Genomic DNA, 20539 nt, shown 5'->3' on the forward strand with positions numbered 1-20539 from the left:
AGAGGGGTGTTAATATATAGATGGGCCTCTGGCCGGAATAAAATTGCCATTTAGGGATTTAAAGGTCAGCACCAACACTTTGAATTGTGCTCGGAAACATACTGGGAGCCAATGCAGGTTTTCAAGACTGGTGTTATGTGTAACACCTGATATACCCATAATAAATAACAAGATGAAATATGTTTTTTTATATAATTCCAGTGACACCATAAACCTATCCATTCTGAAGGAAATCAGCCCTGAGTGCTCACTGGAAGGACAGATCCTGAAGCTGAGGCTCCAATACTTTGGCCACTTCATGAGAAGAGAAGACTCCCTGGAAAAGACCCTGATGTTGAGAAAGATGGAGGGCACAAGGAGAAGGGGACGACAGAGGACGAGATGGTTGGACAGTGTTCTCGAAGCGACTGGCATGAGTTTGTCCAAAGTGCGGGAGGCAGTGAAAGATAGGCGTGCCTGGCGTGCTCTGGTCCATGGGGTCATGAAGAGTCGGACACGACTAAATGACTAAACAACAACAACAAAACATAAGCTTTCAAGGTATGAGCTTGCGTGTGTAATACACACTTCGTCAGATACTCACACACGAAAGCTCATACCTTGAAAGCTTATATTTAATTGATCTTAAAGGTGTCACAGGAATTATTTTTTTTAAAAAAATTCATCTTGTTATTTATTATGACTATGACAGATCAACACAGCTGTCCACCTGTATATCTAATATACGCAGTTTGACCTATAAGGCCATTCCCCCCAAACCACACCCCCATGTCAATCATTTGGCATCACTGGCATCAATGTCAACTGGATGCAGAGGGGGAGGATTAGATTGTGGGCTGAAATTCCCTCTTCCACCTCCCTCCCCAGAGAACTGGTATGCAACTAAAGTACAGTGGTACCTCAGGTTACAGAAGATTCAGGTTACAGACTCCGCTAACCCAGAAATAACGCTTCAGGTTAAGAACTTTGCTTCAGGATAAGAACGGAAATCGTGCTCTGGCGGTGCGGCGGCAGCGGGAGGTCCCATTAGCTAAAGTGGTGCTTCAGGTTTAGAACAGTTTCAGGTTAAGAACGGACCTCCGGAACGAATCAAGTACGTAACCAGAGGCACCACTGTAGCAAGATTTAACCCCCACTCATCAGCTGATGAGCAGAGAGTTCAATCCTGCCGGGTGGTGTATTTCCTGTGGGGAAACTCTGGCAGGGAGGTGCAGCCATCCACCTATTAGTTACCTGACATTATCATGGTCACAGATGATGGTGACTTGATAAATCACCTTCACGGTGATTAGAGTGGTATTATTATTTACCTCGATCTGTAGGTGAACCTGCTTAATTTTGCACTGCTATCCTTTGAAATTCACACTTTCTCCAGATTTTTGCAGTGCAGCCAAGTCTGGTCTACAAAAATGCATCTGCTAGGGGTAAATTATGCCCCCAAAATGCATATATTCAAGAACACGACATACAAATATGCATTATATTGTAGGCAGGGCTGCATTTAGGTTTGATGAAGCCCTAAGCTACTGAAGGTAATGGGGCCCTTTATATGTCCAGCTGTCCTTTGTCAACAACAAATTGTCGCTGTTTTTTGTGTTGAATATATGCTACATGGTAATTTATGGACCTAATAGGTATCTAAAGCCATTTGCACATAACAAAATATGTATTTTATCAAAGTAATTGATATAGAAATGAGCAAACCAGTGATATTTCAGGGAGCAGGCTAGCAGGCGGGGCCCATCTCTTACAACATAGGAGCCTACACAACACAAAACACTGTCGCTGTATGTAGGTTTTATTTTATTTGTTCTTTATCTTATATTTTGGAAATGTACATCCAGGTTTTTCCCCTTTAATTTTTTTTGGGGGGCCCCAAGAGAGTGGGGCCCTAAGCTATAGCTTGTTTAGCTTATACGTAAATCCGGCACTGATTGTGGGGAACAGCCTTGCATTTCAATCAGTTCCCCCCCCCCACTTTCCACAGTTTTCCTAGACTAGATTTAAAATGATATGTATTTTATGTACCGTACATGTTTGCTATTTTACATATTGGGGGGCCAGTGCCCCACAGTGTCTGGATGTCTAGATGTGACGTTGCAATTAAATAAATCTTTGTGGAGTCGTCATCGTCTGAATTGATCGATCAATTAAAGCATCGTCATAGAGTAGGAAATATTGCAATGGTGCTGAAGCAAGAAGGATTTCCCTTTATTTTTAAAGGTGATTAAGTATGCATCGCTGAAGGCCTCATCTTTCACAGAAGAGGCATTTCCTGCTGCGTGTGAGAAAGAAAGAGGAATGCTAAGTTAATTCTGAGGTCGGAGAAGAATTTGGGGTTTTGCTTTTAAATCAAGATACGCGGGTGGCGCTGTGGGTTAAACCACAGAGCCTAGGGCTTGCTGATCAGAAGGTCGGCGGTTCGAATCCCCGCGACAGGGTGAGCTCCCGCTGCTCGGTCCCAGCTCCTGCCCACCTAGCAGTTCAAAAGCACGTCAAAGTGCAAGTAGATAAATAGATACCACTCCTGCGGGAAGGTAAATGGCGTTCCCGTGCGCTGCTCTGGTTCGCCAGAAACGGCTTTGTCATGCTGGCCACATGACCCAGAAGCTGTACAAGAGACATTAATCTAGGACTAGGTTGAACAAAGGGAATTGAAATTGGAATGTCTTACGGAACTTGCTGTATCGCCTGGGGTAACCCAGGTCCAGGGGTGAGGGGGTAATAACAGATGAGAATTTGGTTAAAAAACATTATGTTAAATAAAGGGCTATCTTTGGAAATTAACTTTAGGCTAAGGGGTTAAAATGTATAGATAAAAAGAATGTATGAATTTAAAGGTAGGGTATAAGATGTAACATGAAAATTGTTAAAAATGTATTAAAATGGACACAATGAGGTGCGAATCGGGGAGGTCCATACAAAAATGTATTTTAAATTATGAATGTGAAAACGTTTAATTGGTTGTTAAATTCATAAAATTGAATAAAAAATTTATATATATAAAAAAATATAAATAGATACCACTCTGGCGGGAAGGTAAACAGTGTTTCCGTGCACTGCTCTGGTTCACCAGAAGCGGCTTTGTCATGCTGGCCACATGACCCGGAAGCTGTACGCCGGGTCCCTCAGACAGTAACGCGAGATGAGCGCCGCAACCCCAGAGTCAGACACGACTGGACCTAATGGTCAGGGGTCCCTCTACCTTTACCTTACGCATATCTAACAACCTTGCAATGTTAGGAATTCGGTGCCTGGTTTCACATGTTTTCCTTTTCCCTTCCCATCGCCTTTTCCTTTTGTGTTGTGTTTTGTCTTTTTAGCAGGTAAGCCCCAGAGCAGGGACTCTCTAAGCTGTTCTGGGAGCTTCTCTGGCCAAAGAGCAGGTATGCATTTCGCCATTCAGCATGTGAAATGCTGGATCCATTTTTAAACACCCTGTATTGTGAACCAAAGTTAGGAAGGGAGGATAGAAGAAAATAAGATAGAAAGATTATAAGGAATATTATAGTAGTAAAAAAGAAGGGAAAGACTGATATCCCGGGATGATGACAAGTGGAAGCCAAATGGGCGTGAGAAATAAAATATAATAGAAATAGACAAGAATATACAGAAGGATGGAAGAATGAAATATCACTAAAGGTTAGTAGAAATTGAGTTATGGGATTGTTGAATTTTGACATTATTATTCTTGGATTGTTTCATTATTTCATTATTTTCAATACAGAACCGAATTATTTGGAACATATGAATGTATTATTTGAATGTATTTTATGGTTTTTTTTCTATGAAGAAATTCAAACATGGATTTTGTTTTTTAAAAATTCTTTATTTTTTTCTTTTTCTTTCTGTATTTGATGTAATAAAGTTAATAAAATTTAAAAATTTAAAAAAAGAGCAGGAATGCTCTGAATTTTTTTTTAAAGGTAAATAGACAGATTACAGTGTGTACCGTTATAGGAGAGATGTTCCTCTTGGATTATTGAATGATGCTTGGTTTCTGGGAGTTTATGGAATGTGAGGCATAGCTTTTCATACATGAGTAAACCATTTTGAAGTAATGACCAAATGGTTCTGGGCAGCAGAAAGGCTACACAAGGTCAGTATAAATTTAGACGCCAGCACTGAGGATATGAATGAAGTCATAGAGATTTTATTTTCTTCTGGTGAAAAGTGCAAAAAAATAATTTTTTTAAGGAGAGGAAAAAAGGCAGGGACATTTCAGAAAACAAATAAAAGATGGAATGAAAAATGTAACCCAAGCATAGTTGTCAAGTTTCGGATTTGAAAATAAGGGATCAGCAGTCTCACCTATCCCGGGGACAGTCACATATCAATGGTGGGCGGAGCCAGAAGCAAAAAGTGGGCGGAGCAGCAATGTAAACTCAAAGCGGCCTTGGGCTCGGAGCAGAGCAAAGAGGAGGGCAGCCAGCAAAGAGGAGGGCAGCCATTTGCTCCACGTGATGGAGCCCCATCGTCTTCTTGTCTGATCCCATCAAAACAGGACAGGAAGCAGCAGCTGCTCAAAGGCAGCCAGGCTCCGCCCGCCAGCTAACCTTATTGGCCGGCTGAGGGGCTCGGCGGCAACGGATAGGGGCTGATGCAAGGGGAGGAATACACCCCCCTGTAAGCACGGGAAACGGCTCCCACTTGCTTTGAGGGCTGAGGCTTTTCTCTCCAAGTAGGCGAGGTCTTCCCACCCAGTCCCTGGCCAGCAGGGGAGGAGCTGCTTCCATTAAAAACGGGAAATTTAAGGGAAATAAAAAATAAGGGAGAGCAGCGGGAAACTGCTTAAAATAAGGGAGAATCCTGGGGAAAATGGGGTACTTGACAGCCCTGAACCCAAGTGCAAATAGAATTAGAATCAATTTTGCTTTTATTGACTTATACAAAGTCCCTGTACATTTAAGAGACCTACTGTGCTTCAAGCTACATGAAACCAGAAGTTCCCTACTGGAACTAGAACTTCCATCATCTCTTCCCGTTGGCCATGCTGACTGAGTCTGATAGGAGCTGGAACCCGAGGACATTGTTGAACTACATCTCCCATAATCCCCATCCACTGGGCATGCTCATTCAGGCTGATGGGAGTTCTGAGTTCAAGAACATTGTGGAACTACGACTCCCATCGCCATTGAGCATTGACCATGCTGGCAGCAAGGGCTGATGGGAGTCAGAGTTCCTGCAACAACCGGAGGACACCTGGTTGGGGAAGACAACTCTGGATGACGGCGTTGGATTCATGGAAAGAGATACGATAGAAGTTTAATGTGTTGCAGTGATTAGAGTGTCGGGCTAGGGCCCGGTAGACCCGGGTTCAAATCCCCCCCTCACTGAGCCATGGAGCTCATTGGGCAACGTTAGGCAATTCACTCACTCTCAGCCTACCCTACCTTACAGGGTTGTTGTGAGAATGAAATTGGGGGGAGGAGAACGTACGCCACCTTGACCTCCTCGATCAAGCACACAGCTTCCCTCAAAGAATCCCGAGGACTGTAGCGTTGTTGTTTTTTAAAATAATATTTATTAAGAATTTTTTCAAAAAACAACAAAAACATTGAACACACAATAAACAAAAACAGAAAAAAGAATACAAAACACTACTACAAAAAAAGAAACTATTATCTTAAAAACCTAGATTTTCCTCACATCGTATACAGGCTTCCTCCTATTTCCTCCTACTGCGTCCCTTACAAATATTTTAGGTAACTTCCCAATAAAACTCTTATCACATACTTAAAAATATAACAAAAACTTTTTCTAACTCTATCTCTACATCTTACCTCACTCCTAAATTCACATCATTTAATTCAACCTATATTAGACAGCCTATCCTTATTTTCAAAACAAAAATTCTAACTTTAAATCTTACAATATTTTTTTAAAATACAATTTGAATTTTTCCCATTCTTTTTCCACCGCATCGTCACTCTGGTTGCGGATTCTCCCGGTCATTTCTGCAAGCTCCATATAGTCCATCATTTTCATCTGCCATTGTTCGATGGTAGGTAATTCTTCAGTCTTCCAGTTCTTAGCTATTAAAACTCTAGCTGCTGTTGTGGCATACAAAACTAAATTTCTATCACATTTCAAAATGTCTTTTCCTAAAATTCCTAATAGTGTTGTTGTTTTTTAAGGGGTGGTGGTGGTGGCGGCGGATTTAGTTCTGGTAGGGGTAAACTGCAGTTCCCAGGACCAGGATCTGGAAGACCAGGGTTCAAATCCCTCCTACTTGGCCATGGAGCTAACTGGGCAACCTTGGGGCAGTCTCTCACTCTCCGCCTAACCTACCCTCGCAGGGTTGTTTGAGGGGAGTGAATGGCGAGGAGGAAAAGGCGGAACTGAAATGCCACCAGGGCCGTCTTAAGCATATCCGGTGCCGTGGTTCAAAGATCCCTCCGGCGCCTCCCCCCCCCATAGCCGTCAAGTTTCGGATTTGAAAATAAGGGATCAGCAGTCTCACCTATTCCAGGGACAGTCACATATCAGTGGTGGGCGGAGCCAGAAGCAAAAAGTGGGCGGAGCAGCAATGTAAACTCCAAGCGGCCTTGGGCTCGGAGCAGAGCAAAGAGGAGGGCTGCCAGCAAAGAGGAGGGCAGCCATGTGCTCCGCGCAATGGAGCCCCATCGTCTTCTTGTCTGATCCCATCAAAACAGGACAGGAAGCAGCAGCTGCTCAAAGGCAGCCAGGCTCCGCCCACCAGCTAACCTTATTGGCCGGCTGAGGGGCTCGGCGGCAACGGATAGGGGCTGATGCAGGGGGAGGAATACACCCCCCTGTGAGCACGGGAAACGGCTCCCACTTGCTTTGAGGGCTGAGGCTTTTCTCTCCAAGTAGGCGAGGTCTTCCCACCCAGTCCCTGGCCAGCAGGGGAGGAGCTGCTTCCATTAAAAACGGGAAATTTAAGGGAAATAAAAAATAAGGGAGAGCAGCGGGAAACTGCTTAAAATAAGGGAGAATCCCGGGGAAAACAGGATACTTGACTTCACTGCCCCCCCCCCCGTTTCCCAGAGTTGTTGACCTTTTCCCAAGCCTCTGCGGGGATCGCTCTCTTCCTGCGGAGGCTTGGGAAGGAAGCTGCATGCCCGCCAGCCATATGGTTGACAGGGCACAACTGGCGGGCGTGCAGGGAAAGGGGAGGCCGCCGGCAAAGCTGCATAGCTCCCCCACTCGCTGGGGCGCCCCTGAGAGACTAGCACCCTCGTACAACACACCAGTAAGCCCAATAGCTGTGAATGCAACAAATGAAAGTTTAAATAATCCATGTCTTGTGCTTTCAAGGGAATCAAAGGACTCACTCACTGCCCAGTCCATCAGGACGTCCTTCCCGAGGTTCTTAATGCAGGAGTCTCCCCGATTTATCAGCTCTGAGCCTTAAATCTTTATTTTTATTTACTTATTAGATTCATATCCCGCCCTCCGTCCATCATAAGATCCTCAGGGCAGTTGACAGAATAAAATGCAGGATCAAAACATGAAACTATCCTATTGTAAAGAAAAGTGTGGGATATTTCCTATCAAGCCACCCTCCGGGGAAAAAGCTCACACCCTGGATCATTACGGGATGTGTGTGTCATCACTCCAGTTTGGCTGGCAAGGAAGGCTTCGCTGTCATGACCGCGGATCTGCAATTCTGACAAGGTGTTCAAGGTTGGGCCAGGTGTGCCACCTGTGAGACAAGCTTCCTTTGTATAACAGGGATCCCAGTCCTTGTCTGAACCTAATCAGACTCATTGTTGTCAACAGAAGGAAAGGGGGGGGGAATGCCTTTATTCCAAGCACATCAGGAAATCCTTTAAACATAGCCTGTGGGAAGCCTGTCCAAAGGTTAACACCAGCGTCACACCAAGGTGATACAGAGGAGAGGGTGGACGGCATCTTCTCTCGGAGAATGATCCAATTAACAGGAGAACCTCTGCTTCTTAATGGCTGCGTTGGAGGGTTTTTGCCAGGCGAAATGATTTTGCACTCAGCTCCCCCTTCCCTCTGCAGTCCATGACAGAGCGAGAGCCAGAGACCGAGACAGACTGCGAGCGAAGCCCATTTCTTCCTTCCCTTGGAAGGATTTCCAAGAATGATTTATGCCCTCTGTCGTTCTTGTTTTTCTCCGCCTTCGATTCCCGCGATGTCTTGGGGGCTGCCTCCGTTAAGGCAGATAGGAACTGGAAACCTGACCGTCTGGACAGACTCGACCACTAACCAAAAATGTTTATAGCAGGTGCTGAAAAGAGTTCAGTGAAGGTGCTTGCTTGATGTCAAGAGGCAGGGAGTTCCCAAGAGCAGGTGCTGCCACACTAAAAGAACGAGTTCTTCTATGTGGAATGGCTAGTTGTCCCCCGTGTTTCAGAGTCCACAAGGTCCGAGATTCGGCAGGAATCCTTGCTTTCGACTTTCTTAGATACTGCAGCATGTATTTAAATTGCGTAGGTTACATAAGTCACGTGATTTTGTAATGCAGAACAGCAAGACAAATAATGTCGTTTTTGGTGGAAGACGAACTGCGGCAGAACGGAAGCAAGGCTGCGTGTGGAAAATGCAGGACAGAATGGAGAATGATGCCTTCTCGTACCCTTAGCTATAATCACTGCCAATCAACTCAGTCTTCCTAGGACTAGGGATTTTTTTTAAACTAGCCCAGTGAACTTCATTATAACAAACGGCTTCATTCCTATGTAGCCCTAAAGAGTGTCAAGATGAGCTGGAGGGCAGTATAGAGCAGTGGTTAGAGTGCATGTGAGGGAGAGCTTTGTCACTCGCAAGGCTCCCTGGATGGCCTTGGGCAGGTTCTAGATCTCAGCCAAATTATCACGGCGCAGATAAGTAAGATTAGGATAATAATGCACTTTGCATGCCGAATGAAGGCAGCCGGTGATAAACAGCCTTTGGTTTGAGCCTCAGAAAATTGGATCCTTTGCATTCCATCTTTGAAACTATTCAAGGCATGAAATACTTCTGGCGTCACCTTGGCATGTCTCCCATCTGGAGGCTTCCCGGATTCCTGGCCTCTCAAGCACCCACATCCTGTGGCAGAGTGTTCCACAGTGTAATTGTCACGTTTGTCTGATTTAAATAAAAAAAAGAGCACTTCCTTTTCATAAGTCTGGAATGTGGTACGATCAACCCTCTCATCAGTAGTAGCAGACAACAGATGACATCACCCTGACGGGGATGGAAAAGTGGGTTTTTAACTAGCAGGAAATGAGCCGATGAAAACAAAGAAAGAAAATAAGCCAGAAAGGGAAACAGCATGTAGAAATCGGGTGTAGTAACACCACGTGGCCTCAGCCTAGATGATAGTACCAGCAGCATCAAAGAGCTTCAGTGGATGGATGGATGGATGGATGGATGGATGGATGAAGCCCTTTTGCACATTCCATCCTCAACGTTCTATAAATGTCCCCTTGGAAACAGCATCACCTAGTTTTGACCAGAGCAGCTGGTGAAGGAGGAAACATTTTGCCACATTATTATTATTATTATTATTATTATTATTATTATTATTATCCCACTGTTTCGTTAATCATATATCTATTTATATCATAAGATTTATACACCACTTGATCGTAAACAAACAAACAAACTCAAAGCCGTTTTCCAGAAAAAAAGAATTAAAAAACGATCAATAAAACCAGTCAAGGACGTCAGGAAACAGGGGGTTATGTTCACATGTGGTGGGGGTGTAAATACGTACAGGGTTGTTTTTGTTTTTTGTTTTTTGGCAGAAGGGTGTTTAAGGATACAACAGAAATCACTGGGTTAAAGCTGACCGAAAGTCTAGAGGTAGCATTGTTATCAATTTTCGATGGGGTGGAAGGATCGCAGGCTATGAAGGACTTGCTCACAAATTTATTGACAGCTGTACAAATTACGATAGCTAAGAAGTGGAAGGGGCAAGCAGAATATAAAATGAAAGAATGATATAGCTATTAATGATAAATTAACATGTGCCATTAAGGTAAGACGGGGAATATGCAGGATAAATGATTTTGAGGAGATATGGAGTAAAATTAATAATAATAATAATAATAATAATAATAATAATAATAATAATTTATTTGTACCCCGGCAATCTGGCTGGGTTTCCCCAGCCGCTCTGGGCAGCTTCCAACAAATATTAAAATACATTTGGAGGGTGTTTGTTGAATTTGTACTGTTAAAATGGAAAGGGGTCAAACCACCGCAAGAGGTGTTGAGATTTTGGGAGGCTGGATAGTTACAATGGAATGGTCTCGGTGGTGGGGTGCCCATATTTATCCTTATTTATCTACAGGGGCGTTCCTAGCCCCTTGGCCGCCCGGGGCGGGAAGCCAAGAGGCACCCCTGGGGGCGGGGCATCGTGACGTGTGTGTGCGTCATGACGCACGTTCACAGTGCGACGCCACGCCCCCAGGAAAAAAGGAAGGAACGTAGCAGGCGCTTGAGAGCGCCCGCTTTGCTCCCCCCCTTCCCTTTCGGCTTCTTTCAGCGCCGAAAGGGGAGGAAAAAAGGAAGCGAAGCGGCACGTTTAAGCGCCGGCTTTGCTTCCCTGGACCCTGCCCGCTTTCTCTTTCGGCGGGGAAGGGGGGGAGTAAAGCGGGCGCTTAAACGCGCCACTTTGTTTCCTTTTTTTCGCCTCTTTCGGCGCTGGCAGGGCTGCAGAGTCACAGCCTAGCCAGCGCCGAAAGGGGAGGAAAAAAGGAAGCAAAGCGGCGCGTTTAAGCGCCGGCTTTGCTCCCCCCCTTCTCTTTCAGCCGCCGTTCGTTCTGTCGCCCCGGGAGCAGCAGCACCGCACACACTGTGCGCTGCTGCTCCCACGGCGATGGAGCGAGCGGCGGTGCGTGGGGGTGACAAGCGGCGGCCCCTCCTGCCACTCCCCACGCACCACCGGTCACCCCGGGAGCAGCAGCACTGCACATCCCTCCGGGGTGACAGAGGGAGCGGCGGCGCGTGGGAGTGGCGGGAGGGGCCACCGCTTGTCACCCCCACGCACCGCTTATCACCCTGTCACTGGGGGCGTACCGCCCCTACCGCCCCTCCCCTACGACGCCCCTGTTTATCTATGATTATTACTTTGTTATTCCCAGTAGTAATGTACGGAAGTGAGAGCTGTACCATCAAGAAGGCTGATCGCCAAAGAATTGATGCTTTTGAATTATGGTGTTGGAGGAGACTCTTGAGAGTCCCATGGACTGCAAGAAGATCAAACCTATCCATTCTCAAGGAAATCGGCCCTGAGTGCTCACTAGAAGGACAGATCCTGAAGTTGAGGCTCCAGTACTTTGGCCACCTCATGAGAAGAGAAGACTCCCTGGAAAAGACCCTGATGTTGGGAAAGGTGGAGGGCACAAGGAGAAGGGGACGACAGAGGATGAGATGGTTGGACAGTGTTCTCGAAGCTACTAACATGAGTTTGGCCAAACTGCGGGAGGCAGTGAAGGATAGGCGTGCTCTGGTCCATGGGGTCACGAAGAGTCGGACACGACTGAACGACTGAACAACAACATTACTTTATCAAAATAATTTTTTTAAAAACAGTCAAAAACAACTATTTAAAACATTAAAACAAATAAAATCAGTGATACACTAAAAAGAGATCAAAGCACACACCAGCGCCCTATGCGTCTGAGTAGGTGTTGACAAAAGAAACATGTTTTTAGCAGGTGCCAAAAAAAAAGGGAGTTCAGCAAAGGTGCCCGTCCGATGTCAATAGGCAGGGAGTTCCACAGTGTGGGTGCAGCCGCACTAAAAGATTGTTTTCTTAACAAATGTGGAATGGGTGTTACGCGGTCGAGTAGGCGTTGATGGAATAAGGCAGTCTTGCAGGTCAACTGGCCCCAAGTTGCTAAGGGCTTGGTATACTAATAGTAACAACTTGAATTTGGCCCAGTGGCAAATTGGCAACCAGTACAGATCTCTGAGAGCAGGAATTTTGTGCTGACAAGGCTTCACTCCTTTCAGCAATTGTGCTGCAGCATTCGGAAACATGCCTTTCTTTCTATGTATCTATCTCTTCAGTATTCGAAAAGAAACTTTCTTCAAATACAGTGGTTCCTCGGTTTACGAACTTAATCCGTTCCAGAAGTCCGTTCTTACACCAAAACCATTCTTAAACCGAGGCGCCCTTTCCCTAATGAGGCCTCCCGCCGCCGGTGCCCTTCCACCGTTCGGCTTCCATTCTTAGACTGAGGTAAAGTTCGCAAACCGGGACACTACTTCTGGTTTTGTGGAGTTCGTAAACCGAATCGTTGGTAAACAGGGCTGTTCTTAAACCGAGGTACCACTGTATATAAAATAGCACTAATCAAAACAGAGAATCATCACAATAATAATTACTAATAATTGCATCATACTAAGATTGCCGGAAGAAATATCAACAACCTCAGATATGCTGATGACACAACCTTGATGGCAGAAAGTGAGGAGGAATTAAAGAACCTTTTAATGAGGGAGAAAGAGGAGAGCGCAAAATATGGTCAACATCAAAATAACTAAGATCATGGCCACAGGTCCCATCACCTCCTGGCAAATAGAAGGGGAAGAAATGGAGGCAGTGAGAGATTTTACTTTCTTGGGCTCCATGATCACTGCAGATGGTGACAGCAGTCAGGAAATTAAAAGAAGCCTGCTTCTTGGGAGGAAAGCAATGACAAACCTAGACAGCATCTTAAAAAGCAGAGACATCAACTTGCTGACAAAGGTCCGTATAATTAAAGCTATGGTTTTCCCAGTAGTGATGTACAGAAGTGAGAGCTGGACCTTAAAGAAGACTGATCACCGAAGAATGGATGCTTTTGAATTATGGTGCTAGAGGAGACTCTTGAGAGTCCCATGGACTGCAAGAAGATCAAACCTATCCATTCTGAAGGAAATCAGCCCTGAGTGCTCACTGAAGGGACAGATCCTGAAGCTGAGGCTCCAGTACTTTGGCCACCTCGTGAGAAGAGAAGACTCCCTAGAAATGACCCTGATGTTGGGAAAGATGGAGGGCACAAGGAGAAGGGGACGACAGAGGATGAGATGGTTGGACAGTGTTCTCCAAGCTACCAACTTGAGTCTGACCAAACTGTGGGAGGCAGTGGAAGACAGGAGTGCCTGGCGTGCTCTAGTCCATGGGGCCACGAAGAGTCGGACACAACTAAACAACAACAACAACAAAAGACTCCAGACACGGGTAACAAAATGGAAAGTTTACTAAAACCACTCCCTGCTGAGATTTACATTCAGCAACACAAAAATAGCTACCCTGGAAGGGATGGAAGTGTTCTGATCTGAAAGGAGCAGCAAAGTATTAAACATATTGGATCGTCCCGGGAATTTCTGTGAAAAGTGTTCAATATATACAGATGCGTGTCTGTGTGTGAGAGAGGGCGAAGCAAACCCCAACCCTAACCCTACCATACAAAAGAGCAGTATTTTAGGGGAAATTGCTTTGCAAAATTTGTATATTAGGCAAAACCTGCATGCAAGCATATATATATATTGGGAGAAATTTGACTGAAATGCGGTAAAATTCTCATGCAGACTTTTAATTAAAAACAAATAAATCCACAAACTTAGCTATAATGGATAAAATTACTCCCATGTTTTAGACCAGGGGTGTCCAACTTCCAAGAGACTGTGATCTACTCCCACTATAAAGAAACTGGCAATGATCTACCCATTAGCTTGACCAGAGTTGTTGAACTTTTTTTGTTTTTTGTTCTTTTGGAGGGGAGCGATCGCTGAAGATCACGCAATCGACCAGGGACAGGCCGCGATCGACTGGTTGCACAGGCTTGTTTTAGACAATCCTCGCCACAGGCCTGGCAGATCTTGAACTAGACTTGGTAATCAGATAAGTCTAATATTCTTTGTGTGAAAGCAAAATATGTGACACTTTTCTTCTCATGATTAGGGCTTTGTTATTTTAACCCACGTGCAACTGTACTTATTCTACATGCCGATTTTATACTTTTTACAGAACCATAGAATTGTCAAGTTGGAAGGGGCAACGACGGTCCGCAAGTCCAGCCCCCTGCATTGTAGGAATCTTTCACCCACCGTGGGGCTCGAACCCACGACCCTGGCACTAAGAGTGTCATGCTCTACCAACTGAGCTATCTAGCTCCTCTTTTAAGTTTCATGGGGACACGGGTGGCGCTGTGGTCTAAACGACTGAGCCTCTTGGGCTTGCTGATTGGAAGGTCGGTGGTTCGAATCCCCATGATGGGGTGAGCTCCTGTTGCTTTGTCCCACCTCCTGCCAACCTAGCAGTTCAAAAGCATGACAGTGCAAGTAGATAAATAGGTACCGCTGCGGCGGGAAGATAAACAGCATTTCCATGCGCTCTGACACTCGTCACGGTCCTCCGTGCGCCAGTAGCGGTCTAGTCTTGCTGGCCACATGACCTGGAAAGCTGTCTGTGGACAAACGCCGGCTCCCTCGGCCTGAAAGCGAGATGAGCGCCGCAACCCCATAGTCGCCTTTGACTGGACTTAACGTCCAGGAGTCCTTTAACCTTTACCTTTTACCTTCAAGTTTCATAACTCTTCCATCTGCCTTATATGCATTATAAAGTGAAAAAAAAAATATTTAACCACCCCTCCAAAAAAAATATATATTCACAAACTGATGTGGAATAGTGGAGATCTGAATTTAAGACTGGAAAAATGAGAAATCGACCGACTTGACCATCCCTGAAATTGACAGATTGCCCACTCTTTGAATGTAACATGCCAACAGCAGATATCCCATAAGAGCGAGGGTGTTGCAGCGAAGATGCCACCCCAAACTCCTTGGAATCCACAAAGATTCATCACCACTGCAATATTTTATCCTCTCTCCTTTTCCTGTGACATGGAGAGAATCTTCGGTAAACATTCCTGAAATGTTTCCACCCGCTCCCCAACAATGATGGAGTGTGATGCCTTGATGATAAAGGGAGAAACTAGTTGCAGGGATTAGGGAATGGTTGGCTCAGCCGTAGAATCAGTCCAGAGTTCCTTCGTCCTAGTTTCTGGTCACATATCAGAGCGACTACATCATTTCTTAGACTCAGACAACCGATCCAGCTTTTCATTGCATAAGGATGACACAAGGGTTGCTAAGACAAGGATGGGGAACCTTTTTCAGCCTGAGGGGAGCATTCCCTACTTCACAACTTCCTGGGGAGTACATGGGCGGGGCCAGGGGCAACAGTGGGCGGGGCAACAAACGCCAACTATGTGCAATTTATACAATGAATTGAACTCCACCTTTGTGCAGACCCTGAGGTCCAGGTCCGAGGGCCTTCTGGCGGTTCCGTCACTGCAAGAAGTGAAGGTACAGGGAACCAGGCAGAGGGCCTTCTCGGTAGTGGCACCAGCCCTGTGGAACGCCGTCCCATCAGATGTCAAGGAAATAAACAGCTATCAGACTTTTAGAAGACATCTGAAGGCAGCCCCGTTTAGGAAGTTTTTAATGTTTGAAGTTTTATCGTGTTTTTATATATTTGGGTTGCCATATTTCAAACGCTGTTGAGCTTTTCTGAGCTATTTTTAACGAAATCCATCCAGACTGTTTCCGACTCCCATATGTCCGGGAAATTCTGGACATAGGGCAGCCCTATTATATACTTTGGAAACTGCCCTGAGTGGCCCCAGCCTGGCCAAAGCATAAGAAAAAGCCAAGGAACCAAAACTCAAACGACTCAGGTGGCTAACACAACATATCTAAGCAAAGTATCACGGCACACCCTGGTTATCCTAACTCATCAATATGCATCAGTATTGCCTTCGAATGTTTTCTTTTTTCCTCCGGGAGATTTCACATTGTGCGTGCGTGTACAAGGAATGAAGCACCACAAAAGGGTTGTTGTCTCCTCCTGAGTTCGGGCTTCCCTGTTCTGACACATAGGCTGGTGACAAACCAATTGCCTCCCACTCTTTTGCCATCCCCGATTCCGAAATATCACAGCCTCTGGGAGGCCTGCGGGCAAGACATGCAGGCACCAGCCCTTCCCTGTTGTTTTGCCTCCGGCGGGTGGAAGTCAGAGGTAAGCTGCCCCTGAACATTGAGGCTCGGCGATTATTGTAAGTGTGAATGCCGAGCACCATTTCCCAAGTGCCGATCTTCAACGCAGTCAAAAGCATTCTTTCCCTTTAGACCTTGATGCTGGCTTGATAATAGAATCACAGGATCATGAGAGCCAGTGTGGTGTAGTGGTTAAGAGCGGTAGACTTGTAATCTGGTGAACCGGGTTCGCGTCTCCGCTCCTCCACATGCAGCTGCTGGGTGACCTTGGGCTAGTCACACTTCTCTGAAGTCTCTCAGCCCCACTCACCTCGCAGAGTGTTTGTTGTGGGGGAGGAAGGGAAAGGAGAATGTTAGCCGCTTTGAGACTCCTTTGGGTAGTGATAAAGAGGGGTATCAAATCCAAACTCTTCTTCTTCATAGAGTTGGAGGGGGCATAGGGTCATCTAGTCTAACCCCTTGTAATGCAGGTGCATATTTTGAGAACCCCCTTTGTTTCTGTGATTGTAGGTTGTTTTAAGCTGTTCTTAATATTGGGCTTTAATGTTGCAACCTGCCCTGGGGCCTTAGGGAGAGAGGTAGGGAAACAGTAGCAGTAGTAGTAACAACAGCAACAGCAGCAGCAGCAACAACAACAACAACAACCAGGTGGCTGGCCACTGTTTTAAACACTGGGTTTCACCAAATGCCATCCAATTGGACCAAAACAATATTTTTAGACAATCTTTTCAAGTGGGCTGTGTGAAAGACAATTTTTATTATTTATTTCTAATGTTTACGTCCCACTTTTCTCCAAGAAGCTCATAGTTCTCCTTCTCCCCATTTGATCCCCACAACAACCCTGTGGGGTAGGCTAGTGTGAGAGTGAGTGACTGGCCCAAGGTCAGCTCATGGCTGTGGGCTCAAAGACTTGCTTGCCAGTCTTGTGCGCCTGCGCCTGTGACTTCCAGGTACAAGGTCTCGCAAGAGGTCTGAGAGATCTCGCCGGAAGAACCCAGAAGCCGCTGCTTCTTCTCGCTTAGAATCATAGAGTTGGAAGAGACCACAAGGGCCATCCAGTCCAACCCCCTGCCAAGTAGGAAACACCATCAAAGCATTCCTGACAGATGGCTGTCAAGCCTCCGCTTAAAGACTTCCAAAGAAGGAGACTCCACCACACTCCTTGGCAGCAAATTCCACTCTCGAACAGCTCTCACTGTCAGGAAGTTCTTCCTAATGTTTAGGTGGAATCTTCTTTCTTGTAGTTTGAATCCATTGCCCCGTGTCCGCTTCTCTGGAGCAGCAGAAAACAACCTCTCTCCCTCCTCTATATGACATCCCTTTATATATTTGAACATGGCTATCACATCACCCCTTAACCTTCTCTTCTCCAGGCTAAACATACCCAGCTCCCTAAGCCGTCCCTCATAAGGCATCGCTTCCAGGCCTTTTCCGGTGGCAGCAGAGAAGTGGGGAGAAGCGGCTGCTGCTGCTGCTTCCGGTGAGATTCCCACGAGATCTCTCTGAAATCCTCAGCCACCTCTTCTCACTTATCGCGAGGTGGAGGGGACCCCTGGCCGCTCTGGAGAAGTGAGGAGAAACAGGAGCAGAGGTGGCTTCCAGAAAGAGCCTTGCGAGATCTCAGGTGGGGCTCTCACTGGATCTCGCCAGAACCTGGAAGCTGCCACAACTCCTTGCTTTTCTGGTTGCTGGCGGGGTGATTGCCCTTAAATTCCACTGCCCAAGATGGCTGCCTCTGTCTGCCTCGTGAATGCAATAACCCTCTCCTTCCGAGCCCCTTCCAGAGACCTTGTCTTGAAAGACCTACATTGGCTCCTAGTACGTTTCTGAGTGTTGTGTATTGATTCAAGGGTTATAATATCTGTATTACTATTGTCTGTATTCACATTAGGGGAAAGTAACTGCCTTCCTGTTCCAGAAGGAACAGCTACTATTGGTTCATTCAAGTTGCTGCATTTGGATCCTCAGTCTTATTGGTTCCCACCAAAAGGCAGCTTTGTGACTGCTTGAGATTGTTCCCCCCAAAATGTATCCTTTCTAGCCAGTCTTTGGTCCCTATAAATGTAGCTTCCCTCTCCTCAGTTCCCCAGTCTTGTTTGCCTGAATAAAGAGTGTTACATGAAGAAGCTGTCTCCTGTCTGCTCTGTCAGAGCTGAAATCACTTGCTGAATCACGATCCCCACGTTACAACACTAAGCAAATTTCAAAATGTTGGTGCTGACCTTTAAAGCCCTAAACGGCCTCGGTCCAGTATATCTGAAGGAGCATCTCCACCCCCATCGTTCTACCCGGACACTGAGGTCCAGCGCTGAGGGCCTTCTGGCAGTTCCCTCCCTGCGAGAAGCCAAGTTACAAAGAACCAGGCAGAGGGCCTTCTCAGTAGTGGCACCCGCCCTGTGGAACACCCTCCCACCAGATGTCAAAGAGAAAAACAACTACCAGGCATCTGAAGGCAGCCCTGTTTAGGGAAGCTTTTAATGTTTGATGGATTATTGTATTTTAATATTTTGTTGGAAGCCGCCCAGAGTGGCTGGGGGAGCCCAGCCAGATGGGCAGGGTATAAATAATAAATTATTATTATTATTATTATTATTATTATTATTATTATTATTATTATTATTATTATTATTCTGCTCAGATGGGCCCCTCGACAACCTTTTCTCCAAACCAGGCTCCCAGCACCCTCACCTCCTCTCATCCTGTGACGCACTCCCTGCCCATCTAATTACTCACACCCCACACCTTTGCATTGCAGTGTCTATTTACCAGTTCCCATGGAGGCAGAGCAACTTGGCAGCTCCCTTATGAAACCTCCCCTCGGGCACAAGAACCTCGGCAGGCAACACAGCCCTGCCTCCAAAGCTCGGCTGAGGCCATCTTGTTCCTCGGCTCTTGGCCCCATATGCGAACCAACTCCCAGTGAATTGTACGGGGATCTTGCACTCGGGTCCTGCTTGCAGGTTTCCCAAAGGCGTCTGGATGGCCACGGTGAGAAGAGGAAGCTGGACCAGATCCAGATGGGTCATTGGCCTGATCCATCGGGCTCTTCTTAGGTTCTCAAACTGCTCTCAAAGCACACATGCTTTACACCTCTTTAGATACAATTTAACATGTGATCCCTGATAGGTTGGGACATTTATAGCACTTGCTGGAAACCTCAGGAGGAGAGAGTTGCTCTGGTGCTCAGCTGCCTGCTGCTTGAGAGTTTCCTGGCTCTTCTTAAGTGTTTTCAGACATAATAAGAATAAGAATAAGAATAATTTATTATTTATACCCTGCCCATCTGGCTGGGTTTCCCCAGCCACTCTGGGCGACTTCCAGCAGAATACAGTATTAAAATACAATGATTCATCAAATATTAAAAGCTTCCCTAAAGAGGGCTGCCTTCAAATGTCTTCTAAAAGTCTGATAGTTGTTTATTTCTTTGACATCTGGTGGGAAGGCGTTCCACAGGGCGGGTGCCACCACCGAGGAGGCCCTCTGCCTGGTTCCCTGTAACCTCACTTTTCGCAGGGAGGGAACCGCCAGAAGGCCCTCAGCGCTAGACTTCAGTGTCCGGGCTGAACGATGGGGGTGGAGACACTCCTTCAGGTATACTGAGCCGAGGCACCATACACATGCACCATACATTAAAAGTATTCTTAAGTACATTAAGAGTCATGGAGAATCCTGGGAAGTGTAGTTTCTTAAGGCTTGCAGAGTGACCATTCCCAGGACCTTCAACAAGCTACAGTTCCCAAGATTCCCACCATGACTCTTGAAGTGGTATAAAAGTGTTTTAAATTGATGGGAAGGATGTGACCTGAAAGGCAGAGTTGTGCCAGAATTGTTCCCCTAGTTTCATTAGTTGTTGTTGTTGTTGTTGTTGTTGTTGTTGTTGTTGTTGTTGCCCTGCCTCTCTCTCAGAACCAGGACTCAAGGTAGCTTACACAAATTAAAAACAACACAGGCAAAATAGAAAAAGCTAAAAGCATATAAAAGATCACCATGAAAGAGCAATTGAACTCTAATAAAATTACAGCAATATTTTTTAAAAACAAATCTGATTAAAACGCAGGCAGACAGTAAAAACAGCACAGTGCTGTTAAACGCTCTTTCCTTTAAAAACAGTCAGTTCCCAAAGGTCTGCTGGAATAAGACAGTCTTCACCTGCCAGTGGAAAGCAAGCAAGGAAGGAGCCAGTCTAGTTTCTCAAGGAAGGGAGTTCCGCAGTTTGGAGGCAGCCACCAAGAAGGCCCTGTCCTGCATCCCCACCAAGCAGGGCTTTGAGGGCAGTGGGACTAAGAGAGGGGCCTCCTCCAAAGGTCTTTCAGATGGGCCTAAGCTGTATAGGGCTTAGAAGTCATAACCAGCACTTTGAAATCGTGCCCGGAAACAGATCAGAAGCCAAAGGAATTGTTGTTGTGTGCTTAGACCTTTTAACCACCCCCTAAATAAAGTCACAAAATTAGAAGACGCCTGCTTCTTAGGAGAAAAGCAATGACAAACCTAGACAGCATCTTAAAAAGCAAAGACATCACTTTGCCAACAAAGGTCCATGAACTTAAAGCTATGGTTTTCCCAGTAGTAA

This window comes from Lacerta agilis, chromosome 17 (genome assembly GCF_009819535.1).
Source record: "Lacerta agilis isolate rLacAgi1 chromosome 17, rLacAgi1.pri, whole genome shotgun sequence".
Taxonomy (NCBI): Eukaryota; Metazoa; Chordata; class Lepidosauria; order Squamata; family Lacertidae; genus Lacerta; species Lacerta agilis.